Source organism: Peromyscus leucopus, chromosome 23 (genome assembly GCF_004664715.2).
Source record: "Peromyscus leucopus breed LL Stock chromosome 23, UCI_PerLeu_2.1, whole genome shotgun sequence".
Lineage (NCBI taxonomy): Eukaryota > Metazoa > Chordata > Mammalia > Rodentia > Cricetidae > Peromyscus > Peromyscus leucopus.
The window spans coordinates 29,841,834-29,858,710 of record NC_051082.1 but is presented as its reverse complement, the minus strand read 5'-3'; positions in this window follow the sequence as shown (position 1 = coordinate 29,858,710).

The window sequence follows — 16,877 nt, the reverse complement described above, 5'->3', positions numbered from 1 at the left end:
AAAGGGCCATGATCCTGTCTCTGCCCTGCCTTATCACTTCCTGTTCCTCTCTGTACAGACCTACAGACCTCTATGGTTAACTAGTAGCTAGCTCCAGCCTCAGACTCCAAGCAAGCTTTATTTGTCAGAACACAAACAAAGTATCACACAACAGTATGTCTTTCTTCCCTTCGTACTCCATGGCTGGTTGTGTGGCTGGGTGCCTGGCCTCTGGCATCCTCCTCTCCTTCTCCTTTTCTTGTCCCTCCCTATTCTCCTTCTTTTCTAACGTAGATTTCTCCTATTTAGTCTCTATGCCTGGCAGCCCCACATATCCCTCTCCGGCCTCACTATTGGCCATTCAGCTCTTTATTAGATCAATCAGGTGTTTTAGTCAGACAAAGTAACACAGCTTTACAGAGTTAAACAAATGCAACATAAAAGAATGCAACATCTATTGGCATCATTAAACAAATATTCCACGAACAAATATAACACATCTTAAACTAATATTCCACAATATTCCTGCCCCCACACATTTGATTCATGGGAATGTTCTCATATTCACTCAAAGATGCCTTGGCTTCATTTCTCTTGTTGTGAAAGGATAACCTGACAAAAACTATTTTAAGGGAGAAAAAGGCTATCTGGCTTATCCTTCCAGGTCTCTGTTGTGTGATGCTATTCCTGGGAAGATGTGAACAAATATCTACTAACCTCAGTTAGGGAACCAACTATAGATCGAAGAAAGGGTACCACCAACGTCCCAACTGGTGAACCAATTAGTTGAGATTATTTACATGAATATGAGTAAGGGATTAATTACAGAAGCAGAAATAACTCAAAGACAGTTTCATTACCAAAGTCCACTCATGAAAACGAAACCTTGAGCCCACTACACAACCTGCAGGCAGCTCAATAGTTTGGAGATTGTCCTTTGCAGTTACTTCAGCTAGTCTGAGCCTCTCCCAGGCAATAAGGCTGGTCTATGCTTCTTCCAGGAAACTCATCTCATCTGAGACTGTCTCGTGGTAGTCTTTATTGCTCATATAGGCTTGGAGAGGGCGGGGCCTAGTAAATCTAATCAGTTTCAGTGACTTTCTGAAGCTAGTGAGTTTTGTTTACTTTCTAAGCTTAATGAAATCCCCTGAGGAATGAAATATTTTGCATCCCCTTAGCCCATCCTGTTCCTTCACCTCCCTTTCAACATTCTATGTCTTAACAAGCTTTCCTTCAAGATGGAAGTATGTAATCTTGAAAGATTACTAAACAACAGTTGTAGTCCGTCACTGTGGAGAAGCCAATGCAGGAACTTGAAGTAACTAGTCACAGCTACAGTCAAGAGCAGAGAGAAAAATGAATTCATGCATGCCTACAACTGCTCAGTAGCCTCTCTACATACAGTCCAGGATCTCCTGCCTAGGGAATGGTGCCACCCACAGTGGGTAGAGAACTCCTCACCTCAATTAACATAATCAAGATAATCTGAACAGATATGCTCATAGGCCAATCCAATATGGGCAGTCCCTCATTGAGACTTTTCCTGGGTGACTCTAAGTTGTGTCAAATTGGCAATCAAAATTAATCATAGGGGCCATCAAGGTGACTCAGTAGGTAAAGGTGTTTGCTGCCAAGCCTTATGACCTGAGTTCAATCTCTAGGACCTACATCGCAGAAGGAGAAAACCAACTCCTGGGGTTGGAGAAATAGCTCAATGGTTAAGAGCACTGACTGCTCTTCTGGAGGACCTGGGTTTAATTCCCAACACCCATATAGCAGCTCACAACTGTCTGTAACTCTAGGTCCAGGGGAATCGACACCCTCACACAGACATACAAGCAGGCAAAACACCAATGCACATAAAATAAAAATAAATTACTTTAAAAAAAGAAAACCAAGTCCTAGAACCTGCACATACATATTCTCTCTCTCTCCCTCCTTCCCTCCCTCCCTCCATGCTCTCTTGTGCTACCTCTCAATTTTAATCTCTTTAAATTTTTAAAAGATCTTTTTTAGATTTATTCATTTTTATTTTTATTTTATTTTGTGTACATACTTATGCTGCCTGCATCTTTGTCTGAGCACCATGTGCATCCCTGGTGCCCACAGAGGTCAAGAGAAGGAATTGGATCTCATGAACCTAGAGTTATAGATGGTTGTGAATCACTGTGTCGGTGCTAGGAACTGAACTCAGGCCCTCTCCAAGGGCAACAAGTGCTCTTTTTTTTTCTTTAAACAAGAAGTTTATTTAAACAACAAGACGCTTGACTTGAAGGGAAAGCTATCTAGGATCCTTTTGTTCAAGAGTAATTTACCCCTACTTAAAGAGAGATTGCCCTACATGTAACAAAAAAGTTATAAAATTGTCCTTGGTTTTACAATGATAAATGAAAAACATTAAAATTCTCCAATCAAACAAGGTATGCAAGGATTTTGTTGTTGGGTTCTTTTGTTAAAACGTTGAGAGCAAAATAACTTACTGGAATATAAAGGTAAGAGCTGAGTGAGCATGCCACTAATGGAGAAGGGGGATATTTTCACAGAACCAGTGCTTTCCCCAGACCATCTCCATCTGATGTCAATCAAAACAGAACATTAGCCATTTAGTTTAAAAAAGAAAAGAAAAAAGCGCAAATGCTTTTGTACATACACCAGTTACTTTATGTACAATAAAAAAATGGGAACAGGGAAATGAAAGAACAGAGAAAACTATACTGCAGTAGTCAAGATGTGGTGGAACCAAATTGCAGCTTTCTAATTGCGAATATATTCTTGGTCTATACCAAAATTCTGGAGTAAAGTAGCAGGTTCCCTTTGTAGTAGACACCTCCTGTCTGCTGCTGGAACACATCAATCGTATCTTCATCCTCCATGTCCAACTGTGCAGGTGTATCTGTTTCATTGATTGGTTGCCCATCAAACTGGAATCTGATCTGCCTCATTGACAAACCCTGTCATTCACAATAGGCTTTCATTAGTTTACTAAGTGGTGTATGCCTCTTAATCTTAAACTGCACCACAGAACCATCCTACCCTGCCACCTTTAAATTAATATGATCGTTGTTCTCGTCAGCCATGGCAAATGCTGGAGTCTCCTCATCTGCTGCTTCACAAAAGAGGCACCCGGGTCCACACTGCAACAAGTGCTCTTAACCATATCTCCAGTCCCCTAAAGAGATTTTAAAAAAAAAAAAAAAAAAAAAAAAAACCAACCACTACAACTATGTTTTAAAAACCTTTGAGCATCTTTATCTTGGGGTATCACATGACCTGGATCACTCAGTTCCTGGGCATTATTCAGGCAACCACTGCTGGTAGCCTCAGATATAGCCATAGCCCTGGTAACTGTGGCAGTCAAAAAATCTGCACACTCGAGGCAAGCAGATCTCTATGAGTTTGGGGCCAGATTGGTCTACACAGTGAGTTCCAGGCCAGCCAAGGCTACATAGTAAGACCTTCCCTCAAAAATGAAAAGAAAAGGAATCTGCACAAACAGACTTAGAGGCTGGACCCCCTTGCAGCCAAGAAAGGCTAGATTCATTCTTAAGGTACCTCTGAGTCTTCTTTTCACGGATCTGAGTAAAGCCACACACCGGTGCCACCGACACACCACGACAACATTTTATTATTTAAAATTATTATTTTAAATTTAAATATAATTTATCATATTCTCCCCATCCCCCAAGTCCTTCCAGATCCTTTACCCCTCCTTACCCACTCAACTTTGAGTTCTTTCACAAAAAAAAACAAACAAAACCCTATAAAACAAAGCCCCCCAAATGAAGAAGATAAAATAAAACACCACCCCAAAGCAAAACAGAACCAAAAAAACAAAACCCACCAAACTATAACTAAACAAAAGCATACAAAAAGTTGTGGAGTACATTATATGTTGGTCAACTACTCCTGAACATGAGACCTGGCCTGGAGTAATTGATGTACCCACTGTCACTCTATTGAAGAAAACTGATTTCCCTCTCTTAGCAGGTATAAATGACACTTCAGTTGTTAACCTTTCACTCTGGGGCCATGTTTTATTCATTCATTCATCATTCATCCATTGATTTACACATTTTTAAAAATAGAACAAAATAAAATATAATGATGCCGGGCGGTGGTGGCGCACACCTTTAATCCCAGCACTCGGGAGGCAGAGCCAGGCGGATCTCTGTGAGTTCGAGGCCAGCCTGGGCTACCAAGTGAGTTCCAAGAAAGGCGCAAAGCTACACAGAGAAACCCTGTCTCGAAAAACAAACAAACAATATATATATATATATATATATATATAATGAGATAAAACAAAAACTATCACATCGAAGTTGGACAGGACAAACCAATAGAAGAAAAAGAGCCCAAGAGAAAGCACAAGAATCAGAGACCATACATTAGCACCCTGAGGAATCCATAAAAATACTATAAACTAGGAGCACAGAGGACCTGGTGCAGACCTGTGCAGGCTCTGTGCATGCTGCTTCAGTCTCTGGGAGTTCATATGAGCTTTGTTCATGTTGATTTAAAAGGTCTTATTTTCTTGGTGTCCTCCATCCCTTCTGGCTCTTCTTCCACAGGATTACCTGAGCTCTGATGGGAGAGATTTAATGGAGACATTCTGTTTTAGGTTGTATGTTCCAAGGTCTCTTACTCTTTGCATAATGTCTGGCTATGGGTTTCTATATTTGTAACCATCTGCTGCAGAAGGAGTATTCTCTGATGATGGCTGAACAAGGCACTGATCTATATGTATAGTAGAATACCATTACGAGTCGTTTTTTCATTATGTATTTTTTTTTCTTTTTTTAGCCGTAGTTATTGGTTTTACTCTAGGTCACTGGGCTATCTAGTCTTTGGTCACCCAAGCAGTGATGGGTAAGGGTTCCATCTTGTGGGGTTGGCCTTAAGTCAAATCAGGCATTGGTTGGTTACTCCCACAAGCTTTGAGCCACCATTGACCTAGCATATCTTGCGGGTAGTACACCATTGCAGATAAAGGGTTTGTGGCTGGCTTGCTGATGGTGTTTCTCTTATGATAGTGTGTGCAGAGTGCCTTCCTGTACCAAAGATCCTGGAACATAGGGATCAAAGGTCCTACCTTTCTTAACACCTTTGGAGTCAGTGTTCACCACATGAACTGCAAGGACCAACATCCACATCAGGTCCTGAGCAAGCTGATTATTTGCTTTCCTAAGGATTCAGTGAGAATCAATATCCATGTTGTTGTATCATTGTTGCTAACTTCCCAGAACCTCTTACACCTACAGAAGTGTATACTGTGCCATATATTTGTTATTTTTTTTTTTTGCAGGGAAATTTGGTCTCATAGAAACATTGAGCAAATGTACAGAAAAATGACCTCAAGTTCCTTCTCCCCTAAAGCACCTTTTCTTCGTAGAAACGTGCATCAGTTGGCACTTTTGTTGTAACAGATGAGTTGTTAATGATACATACCAAGACTGTTTTGAATATAAATTAAACAGTTTTACTTTGAACTATTTGTGTGGTTCAAACTTGCAAATGTAGAGAATGGAAGGCAGTGAAGAGCAGTCCACCCTTTGGCGTGGAGGTCATCCTCATGTGCTGTTCACGTGTAACTAGCACACAACACACAAGTGTTCTTTCTTACTGAAATGGTGTCACTCTATGGCCGATTATTGTCTTTCAAACAAAACCGCTTCACCTTAGGATTTTGCTGAACAGTTTCTCTGCCTTCTCCACCATGCTGTATCCTTTTTTCCAGGACACCAATCTTGAACTTCCTCACTGAGAAGAAGGGAGGACAGTGAAGACAGGGTCGGTTTTTCTGGCACCCTGTATGTGAGATTGCATCTGGCCACCCTTGTCTTCCACATGATTCTGCTCCTTTCCAGGCACCCTTGTGCTTTGGGCTTTTAATAACTAAAACTAATGAAATGCTGGAATTACGGGGCAATTTAAATATTATTCATCATCAAAAGTAAGGATCATTTGTCCCCTTCTGTGTTTACAAATATTTTTTTTTAATTTTACTAGTGTGATAAATGGATCTGGGGAACCAAGAAAATGACCATCCAATCTACAGTATTTGAGCCAGACTATAAGTCCTGCTGAGAATTTATTCTAATGCAAATAAATGGTTGCCATGCCTTACTCTGAGTGGTCAGAGCTTGGCCTCATATTACTTACTACATAGCTGGTTACTCAAAGTGGTCCACTTGATAAGCAGAATGCACTTGGGAATACCTAGTGTAACCTTGCATACATATTTGTATTTCATTATATGTATGTTGGCATTTGAAGATATTGTCTCAGATATGGTGGTAGTGAAAAATTATATTTAGAACGCAGAAAATGAAACTGTGCCACTCATCTTCTACTATACACAGGCTACGCATAAACGGGTCATGGATGTCAAAATGAACCCTGATACTCTGACAATGCCAAAGGACATGGGAGAGAAAGTATTCCCACTTCTAAGCACAGGTAAGGGTTTTCTGAATAGGACTCTCAGCTAATAGGAAATGAGACCAAAAATTAACAAAAAGGAACTCATGAAATTAAGACTTCATTAAAGGAAAAGAAAATATCATCTAAATAGTAGCACAGAGAATATGAGAAAATCACTGGTGCAACAGTGACATGGAGTTAGTATATAATTAATTTCCTTCTGATCTGCAGTATAGGAAGGAATTAGTATAGCACACACAGTACACAGTACCTGGTCAGAAGACTGTGGCTGCAAGGGTCATGGCCCTTTAAGATTATACTACTAGTAACTGCTTTGTAAATGTTTCTGTTTATACAAATAGATCTCTTCAGCTGTCAGTCTTGGTCAGAGGTTCTTCTTTCTGTAGTAGGCAGCAGTAAATGCACAGCCTGGAAACTTCAAATGCTGAAGTAACCATGAACACTTAAGTCCTAAATAGGGCATGAAGTCCAGCCACTCACCATAGATTTAGGGAGCATACAGAAATAGGTCCTGCATATCGTGACTGAGGATGAGGGGACCTGCTGTGAAATGCTGTCTTTTGGACATGACATATCCATAGTTCACTCACAAGAGCTATGATCACCTGCAGCTTCAGGTAAACATCTTCAATACTAACCTTGAATATATCTATCTATCCTGAACCAGACAGCTGGAAGAAAAAGCTCACTATGCCTTTGTCTTTGGAAAGAAAATTAAAAAGGAAGCTAGAAATTGACCATTGGTATTATTTATCAGTTCCCCCTTTCTTTACCTGTCTGCCTCCCAGGGAAGACTGTGTAATTCCTAGTCTCACAAATTAATGAGTTTATTGAAGTTAATTAACAGGAGTATAGGTAAGGGATTACTTTCAGGAATATGAATAACTCATATGCAGTAGCATCACAAAGGCTCATATTAAAATGGGTGACTCATGAAAACTAGAAACCTGAGTATCTCTACAAGACTCATCTCTTCACCTGTCCTACTCACTACCTATATAATAACATTGGGAGGGGAAGGGCCTTGTTAATCTTTTAAGTTTCAGCTTTCCCAGCCATGGTCTAATGCCCAAGTCTTGCCAACCTCCTCTGTCTTTCCATAGAACTTTCTGAGCCTTAATGAAACAGTCCTATCCAGGGAAGGGCACACAAGTTGGATATCCAATATCATACATGCTAGCTATATGGAATGATCAGTTTACAGTTAGCAAAATACAACTGCATGCATATACACATGCATGTAACAACAATTAATGAAAAGAGATGTCATAAATTAGAAAAAAAGCTAGGAAGAATGTAAGGAGGATCTGAAAATATGAAAGGGAAGAAAAAATAATGTAATTATAATCTCAAAAATAACAGAAAAAAATTAATGTGAAAGAAGGGAAAATTGTTACACAACACTCCACCCCTTCTTTCAAATGTTAGTTGTTTTCACAAAATCACATTCTACCACGGAGCTCTGCAAAGGTACTAAAGTCACATGCCAGTTCTGATGTCCCTAGTGAAGCAGCCTTTTTATTTTTCACCTCTTCTGTAAGCACAGCTCCATCGTGCCCAGTGAATTGGCCCTAAAGCTTTGCACCTCTCCTTCCTTCATCATCTCCCAGTACATGATATTTGTGAGACCTCTGCTTGTGATAACCAAGCATCCCAATGCTTCCTTTGAGCCAGTCCATCAGGAAATGATTTCTCTCAGATTTCCTTAGATTGTGTAGCCTTTATTTCAAGGACATCTGAGTAAGTACATGACTCACTTTCCCACTTCTCTAGCACTCAGATTGATCCCATCAATAGTTTACCATCTCATGAGCCAAGCTGTGGCAGGAAATTTCCTTGATCTTTTGAAAGTCTTTCCAACTCAAGCAGTTGAGAGATATTGGACTCCCTGACTAAGACAGTATCCTTCCTTTTGCAGGCCATTTTAAGGCTCTGAAATGCAAGTTCAAACCTAGATTTTCCTTTTCTCTGTATAAAATGTTTAACGTAAGTGACAGGTACCTTCTATCACCTTTATTCCAAATAAAGAATTATAATTGTGAATCAGTGCATAGATTTTAGGACTAAGACATTTTTAACAAATACTGCAGTTTTATAAATGATCTTGATTTTTTTTTATCTTCCTCAAACTTTGTTTTATAATTAAATCTATTTTCTGGCTTTGTCCACATATTTCCATTTTCATTGAGAAAACTTTACAGATTTTACCTCACAACAAACATTTATTTAGTCAGAAAGAGGTTTTGGGAACATGACAGAGAACTAATTGTACCAATCCATTGTAAACATTTCCTCTAAATTACATTTATCACATAAGGAAACAAAGATGATCAATTTTTTTAATTGTTTTTTGTTTGTTTGTTTGTTTTTTGCATCTCTGTATGCTTCAAGAGGAGATAGGGACAAATTGTTGACAGCAACCTGTGTTTCTCACACTTCAAATTTTTCCAAGTATTTAAATGACTTAAAAAGTATTCCTGTGGAATTTTTTTAAAATGTGTTGCTCTGAATTACATCTGATAACTTTTGATTAATATGATGGTATGTATTTTCCTGTGCAAACTGAAATGAATTGGTTTGACAATATGTTAGAACACATCAGAAAACACTTAATTTTAAACCTCCTCTGGTATTTATCTTAATTTGTTGCTACAAATCAGTCTGGCATAAGGGTTCTGACTGAAGTACCATGTTTTCTAAAACAGTTCCGATTTCCAAAAGTTTATAGTAGTAGTAGAGCGTAAGCCTTAGCTTTTTATTTGAATTCCGTGGTGAAGTGTTTCTTATCACATTACATACAATAGAAAAACTGAAAGCCCAGCCTGCACCGATTAGGAAGAGAACCTTCATCCAGTGACTGAAGGAAGCAGATGTAGGGCAGTGGAGTGCTCTCCTCACCTTGGATTTTCCAGTCCCGGAGGGTGCTGCAGCCACCCCATCTTAAAGAGGACCGTGCAAAACAAATCGTCACAAGAGTTCAACCAAAAGAGCTTGTAACAAGGAAGAGGTCCTTCAGGACCAAGAACCAGGGACCATCTCCCTGGCATGTGCCAGCACCAGGCTATACACTGAGCGCGGAGACGGGGACAGCGTGCTGGCCGTGCCCTCCCCCACCTAGAGTGATGCAGACCAGCGGGGCAGAGCGACACCACCGTTACTTCCAACGTCAGAGTGACCCCAGGACACCGCTGTCATGCAGTGTCCGGGCTGCTCCGCCTCTGAGGCTGCCAGAGCAGATCAAGGATCCTCCTAAGGAAATGCTTCCCAGGTTTCCAAGGTTACACGGAGAGGCACTTCCTCTTCCTCCTCAGCCTCCAGGAGGAAGTTAGATCCCTGTGTGCAGGTCCCTGACCCTCCCCTGCAGCACTCAGAGCACTGCCCTGGGTGGAGTGAGGCATTTGAACACAGGTGTTCGTTGGTCAGTTTGTTTCCTAATTTTTTTTGATGTTGTTTGTAAGTTTAAGTGTCCCAACTAGCGGGCATATGTGGAATAAATAGTTCCTAGGTGATGTAATTCTGTCAGATGTACAAAATTGGTTGCGTCATGAAGAGTAATTGGGAATAGATATCTGGATTCATTAGTTTATCAGAGTTGCAAAATGTTAGCATGTTGACTCTGCCCTTCTAAAAATTAATTAATTGGCTGAGATAATTCTTGTGTTTCTTAAGATTGTTAATTTGGAAGGCTCTGGAATCATATAGGAAAACAGCCTTTAGGCTTGTCCGTGAGATTTCTCTAGATTAAATTAATTGAGATGGGGAAATCCACGGTAAATGTGGGTGACATTATTTCATGGATTGAAGAACATGGCTGCATGAAAAGGAGAAAGCAAATTGCACACCAGCATTCATCTGAGAGGATTCATCAAGGTCACAGTGTGGGAAGTCAAGAGTGACTGGTGTCTATAGGCTCCCTTCAGTGTGGTCCCTAATGAGAGAGGGCAGGGTACAGGGATCTAAGTTCTGCCAGACAGTACAACAGGCTTCCCTTTCCTAGTGGTTGCTCACAAGGGGATGAAAGGAAAAAAAGGGAAAAATATCAGAGGACTCTCTGGAGAGGAAGACAAAGAAGAGATGGAAGATCATCCAATATAGATGATTGTTGTTGCCTCACAGAGTGGTAACAGGTAACCCCTAGACTGACCTAAACCTTAAAAAAAAAAAAAAAAAAAAAAAAAAAAAAAAAAAAAAGGCCTGATATTTTTCTATAGTTAATCCTGGCCCAAACATAAACTGGAAGATGGAATAAGGAGTATCAGTCATAGTGCTGTTTGTTTAGGTGAAAAGGCATATATTTATTCCTCGGGTTTTTCAGGATGTCTTCTCCCAGGTGTAGACACACACTAATTGCAGGTACAGGCCTTCAAGCAGTTTGGCCCTCACAACAAGTATAGACAGAGAGTATGTCAAGTTACCCAGAGGTGAAGGCAGATATTTTTGTTGGCTTGATCCTCTTTGATTGTGGCTTCTGGAAGCTGTGTGGCATGATGTTACAAAATATGAAGATAGGGCGGGGGTGGCACACACCTTTAATCACAAAATATGAAGATATCAGAGGTTTACAATTCAAAATTAAGTTTTGTCCCTGATAATCCTCTGGTGGGGCAAAAATCCTTACCTCTTTTTTTATCCTCATTCTCAATACACAGCACAGCAAGCAACTGGATTCCTTCTCTCTCGCTTCTCTGGTTCTTGAGTTTTACAGTGGAATGAATGCCTTTTGTTAGCAAATTGTCATGTGCTGTTTAACCTCACTGAAGCTGGCTCCAGAGGTGAGATTTTCCCACAGACCCAAGCTCGTACGTCTCACAGTGTCCTACAAACTCCCTGTGTCGTCCCCCCCTCCCTACTTTGTAGCAGGAGAAAGGAGAACAGCAAAGTAGCACCAAGGTGAAAAGCACTGAGCCCTTGGAAAGAGCTGAAAGACAACTATTTCCAAAAGAGGATACTGTTGTTTAACCCGGGATATAAAATGGCTATGGTACCCAGAGCTAGAACTGACCTGCATTTCTGTACCATTTGGATTAGATTTCTTGGTACCAGAAAGCACCATGCAAGCTTCCAGAGATGGGAGAAAACCAACAGTCTTTCCCAGCTGTGACACCTGTGAACCTGACCAACCAGCATGGCATGACAACAGAAATGAAGTTGTGGCATGTGTACCTTGGACTAAATTGGACTCATTGGACTTAAGACCTGCTCAACAAGAGGGCAACCATGCTGATACAGGGAACAAACCTAACTGCTCAGTGCTAGTGAGGTCATGGTTATTGGTGGAGAATTTACAGCCACGAATTTGCTAAACCAGCATCATCCCTAACAAAAATCTGTAAACATTTGTCCTTATGCCCACAGATAAGTGTGGTCCTCACCGCTCATCAAGGCAACTTCTCTTTGCAACATACGGAGACCACTACAGAAAAATATAATCAATAAATATGCAGAGTTATAGAGCTCAGTCCCAATAGAGACATGTATCAAACACTTCCACATCTAAGGCTCAGGCCAATTTGAGGAAGAGGGGGGTGGAAAGATTGTAAGAACCAGAGATCAGGAAGTTTGCTGTGAGGTTGTGTCTCCTAGTGTGGTCAGAAGCTATGCCCATAAAGTCTTATCAACATGACTGCTCAAGAATGAACACTGAGGACACCAATGGCCAGGCCAACATGGGCAGAGAAGAACCCATGAAGTCTCAACCCCACATAAAAAACTACAGGCAACTGAGGAAAGCTGGGAACAGAGAGAACACACCAGTTGCTTGTCCAGTACCAAATAGCCCTGAAAACATCCATAAAAGTAACAGGGACTCAAGAGGTTATATTTAGAAATATACATGTATATATGTATATACATATTTGCATGCAATAAAGTTAATGAAAAAAGAAGCCATGAATTTGGTGGAGAACAGGAAAGGTTATATTGGAAGGGTTTCGAGGGAGAAAAGGAAGGGAGAAATGTTATATTGTTTACCTTCCCTGGCCAGGGATCCTAAATCTCTTCAGATTGAAAGTTCTGTGAAAAGATCTACAAGGGATTACCAGGGGACTCCAGACTTATGAGTGGTGTGAACAAAGCACTTCCCATTTTTATTCTTAAAGCAAGGGAAACGTGAGTTGACTTTTGTAGTTAACCTAAGCAAATAGAAGGGCATTGAGGGAATTCAGCTGGTGGTGTGTCTTATCATCATTTGTCATGTGAAAAGAGCCAAAAATATGTCATGCCATTCCCTTCATGTCCTTGCTTTCAAGTGCATTCACTTATGGCTTTATACATTTTCTAGAAGGCTACGTTATGGAAAGAACATTCTGCGCTCCATCATAATTCACTGTTAAATTTACAACTTTTTTTAAAAAATATAGGCTCCCGATATTATAATCTCAGAAAGAATTACAAATGTCCAGTAAACTCTCTCTTTTTTTTTAGATACGGTCTCTCTATGTGCCTCTTGACCGTCCTGGCACTCACCATGTGCAGACCAGGCTTGGTCTGCAACTCACAGATAGCCACTTTCCTCTGGTTTCCATGTGCAGGGATTAAAGTTGTGCATCCCACTCAGCTAAAAAACATTTTGAAAAATATTCACTGTCCTTGGTTGTGAAGGAAACATAGATTAACACTACTTCAGAATTCCATCACTCCAGACAGAATGGCTATGTTCAGGAATACAAGTGACAAGCAATGCTGATGTGGATGTACAGAAAGGAACACTCTTATGCGCTGTGGGTGGAGGCATAAACTAGTACAGACACTATGAAATCAGGCTGGACTCAAGAACGTCCCCGTAGGCTCCCTAGTTGAACACTTGGTCCCCATTTGGTGACACTGTTTAGGGAAATTGTAAAAGGTGGAACCTTGTTGGAGGATGTGTGTCACAAAGGAAGAACTCTAAGCACGAATGGACTTGCTTCACTTGCAGCTCTCACACTCTGTTATTTTTGCTTTTGAAGATAAAACTATACAGTCAATATAAATTCTTTCATAAGCTGTTATTAGTCAGAGTAGTTTTCCAGAGCAAGTGAGGTCATGGACCTTAGAAAAGACTCTACCAGCACAACTTTTCTAGACTAGCATAATTCCTTACTACACTTGAAATCTTATCCTTATACCCACAGATAAGTGAAGCTACCATTCCTCATCTAAGACCCTTCTCTTTACAGAAAATGGAGACCATCACAGGAAACCACAACTGGACACAATGCAGAAATAAACCAGTGGGTCATGGGGAGACCAGTACCAATGTATACATCTACATCACTGCTCCTGTGTCTCTGATCAGGTACCAATTTGAAAGCGAGGTTGTGAAAGCTAAACTACCAGGAAGTTTGCTCTGCAACAGTTTCTTCTAAAAATGACTATATAAACAAGACCGGGACAATGTCAGTATTAATGGACATGTTGATGTAGAACACCCCTAGAAAAAGGACTAAAAGCACCTAATGACTGCTGAGAGGAGAATTACCTTCTCCCAGACTTGAACCCCTTATTCAATGTCTAATGCACAGTGGTCAGCCCTGAAACTGTATACACACAAACAAGAAAAATGTATTCTACTAGTTGTGTATATATATATATTACATATTGTCTTAGAGTTTCTATTGCTGTGAAGAAATACCATGACCATGATGACTCTTATAAAGCAAAACATTTAATTGGGTGGCTTACAGTTTCAGAGTTAATCATCATGGGGAGATTGGTGGTATGTAGGGAGACATGGAGTTGGAGAGGTAACTGAGAGTTCCACATCTTGTGCAGGCAACAGGAAGTGATTTGCCTCACTTGCTTGGATTGAGCATATATAAGACCTCAAAGCCCAACTCCACAGTGACACACTTCCTCCAATAAGGTCATACTTATTCCACCAAAGCCACACCTCCTAACAGTGCCACTCCCTAGGACCTTATAGGGGCCAATTACATTCAAACTACTGAGGTTCACTCCCTGGCCCCCAAAAGCTTGTAAAAATATCATAATACAAAATGCATTTAGTCCAACTTCAAAAGTTCCCATAGTCTATCACAGTATCAGCAATGTTTCAAAGTCCTAGATTCACCCTTCTGAGGTTCATGCAATCTCCTAACAGTAATCCCCTATAAAATCAGCATCAAAGAATAGATTACATACTTAAAACATATAATGTCATAGGATATACCTTAGCATTCCAAAATGTAGGGAAAGGACTAGAGTGAGGAAAACCAGACAAAAGCAAGACCAAAAACCAGCTGGGCAAACTCCACACTCCCTATCTCCGTGTCTGATGTCAAAATGCTCTTCAGCTCTCTTAACTGCTTTCAGCTTTGTTGACTGCAACATATTTCTTTTTCTTGGGTGGTTCCACTCCCTGTTTGCAGCTATCCTCAGCAGGTATCCCATGGCTAGGTGTGGCATCTGCTGTTCCACAGTTTAACTGCTGTGAACAGTGCAGCATGTGGGTGCACTGAACATGGGTATGGATGTACCCATTGTGACAATGTGACAGAGATTCATTTTGTATAGACCCTGGAGTGGCTCCACTGGATGGTATGACAGCTTTAGTGTTTTCTTGTTGTTACCCTCCTGTGATGGTTCATCTTCCTCTTCCACTGGCTACATTTGGAATCACCTGGAAGCCACACCTCTGGATGTGTCTGTGAGGCTGTCTCCAGACAGGGTAAACTGAGGAGGGGAGACCCACTCTGAGTCTGGGCAGCACCATCTCATGAGCTGGGGTTTCTGGCTGATTCCAAAGTGAAGTGAAGTGAATGCTGAGCACCAGGATTCATCTGCTTTCTGACTGAAGAGACAATGTGATCAGCCACTTCAGACACCTGCACCCCGCCTTTCCCACCAGGATGGACTAAACTCTTAAACAGGGGCCCAAATATGCCATCCTTGCTCAAGTTCCTTTCTCAGATATTAGGTCACAGAATTGAGGAAAGTCACCAACAGCCCTCCATATTGATTCCCGTGGCAACTGTACCAGTTCCCAGCCTGACCAGCAGAGTATAAGAGCTCACTTCCACCTCCTCCCTGGATGCTTTTGTTTCCTTATTATGACAGTTCTGACTATGATGAGATAGTATCACCACACAATTTTAATTTTTATTTTCCAGTGGATTGTGGTATTTGCCCCTTTTTTTCAAATGTTTATCTAGGTTTTGTAAATTATAGTCGTATTTCTTCAATTCACTTGTCCATTTATTAATTGGAAGATTTTTTTGATATTCAAGTTTTGAAATTCATTACAGAGCCTAGATATTAATCTGCTGACTGATCTGTCGATGGTAAAGAATTCTCCCATTAGCCAGTCTGTCTCTTTGTGCTGGGGATTGCGTCCTTGCTATTGGAGTATGTTTTTTAATTCTTGGAGTCCTTTTTGCTGATTCCTTGGAATATATCGTTTACTGGATTTCTTCTCAGAATGTTCTTGCATATGCCCATATATTGAGCTGTTTTCTGTAGCTTTTTCTCTAGTGGTTTCAGATCTCACCTTAGGGTCTTTGTCTAATTTGAACTGCACTTTTGGTTGGAGAAGAGATGAGAATCTAATTTCATCCTCTATGTGTGAATATCCAAAACTACTTACTCAAAAAATATCATTTTCCCCAATGTATGATTTTGGCATCTTTGTCAAAAGTGTGTTGGGGTAGAAGGATGGCTCAGTGGTTAGAAGAACTTTCTGCGCCGACATAGGATACAGGTTTGCTTCCCAGTATCCAGGCTGTCAACTCACAACCACCAGTAATTAGCTCCAGCTCCAGGGGATCCAAAGTCCTCTTCTGTCCTCCAAGAGCACTCCCATTCACTGCCATACACCTGGACACAGATATATAAATAAAAAACAAAAATCTTGTTACAGACCAAGGTGGCTGCAAGCTGTGTGGCTTCATTTCTTTTCTTTTTTAAATAGATTTCTCTATTATGTATACAGCATATATATGCAATAAACGAGATCTTTACAGATGGCTGTGGCACATGTGTGCTAATGAACTCAGACTTGAGAACAGTCATGCTTACCTGAGCATCTCTCAGATGTGGCTTCATTTCTGTGTCCTCTGTCTATTCCACTGGTCTACTCTTCTGTTTTCTGACAGTACCATGCTGTTCCTGCCACTTAGAACCAAGTCTTGAGTTCAAATATTCTGATAACCGGAAGTGTTTTTTCTTGCTTTGGATTATTTTTTTTCCCTAGGGTCTTTATAGCTATCACATGAATTGTAGATTTTTTTTCTCTTGCTTTGTGAGGAATATCATTGGAATTTTCATAAGAATTGCGAAGATCACTAGATAGATTTTGACAACATAGACTGTTTCATCTTTTATTCATGGCAATCCAAAAGCATGAGAAATTTTGTTTTCTAAAACCTTACTTTTTTTTTTTTTTTTTCTTTTTTTCTTTTTTTTTTTTTTTTTTTTTTTTTTTTGTTGTAGATATCATGTGCCTTCAAGGGTAGGTATTATTTTTTTAAAAAACTTTTAAA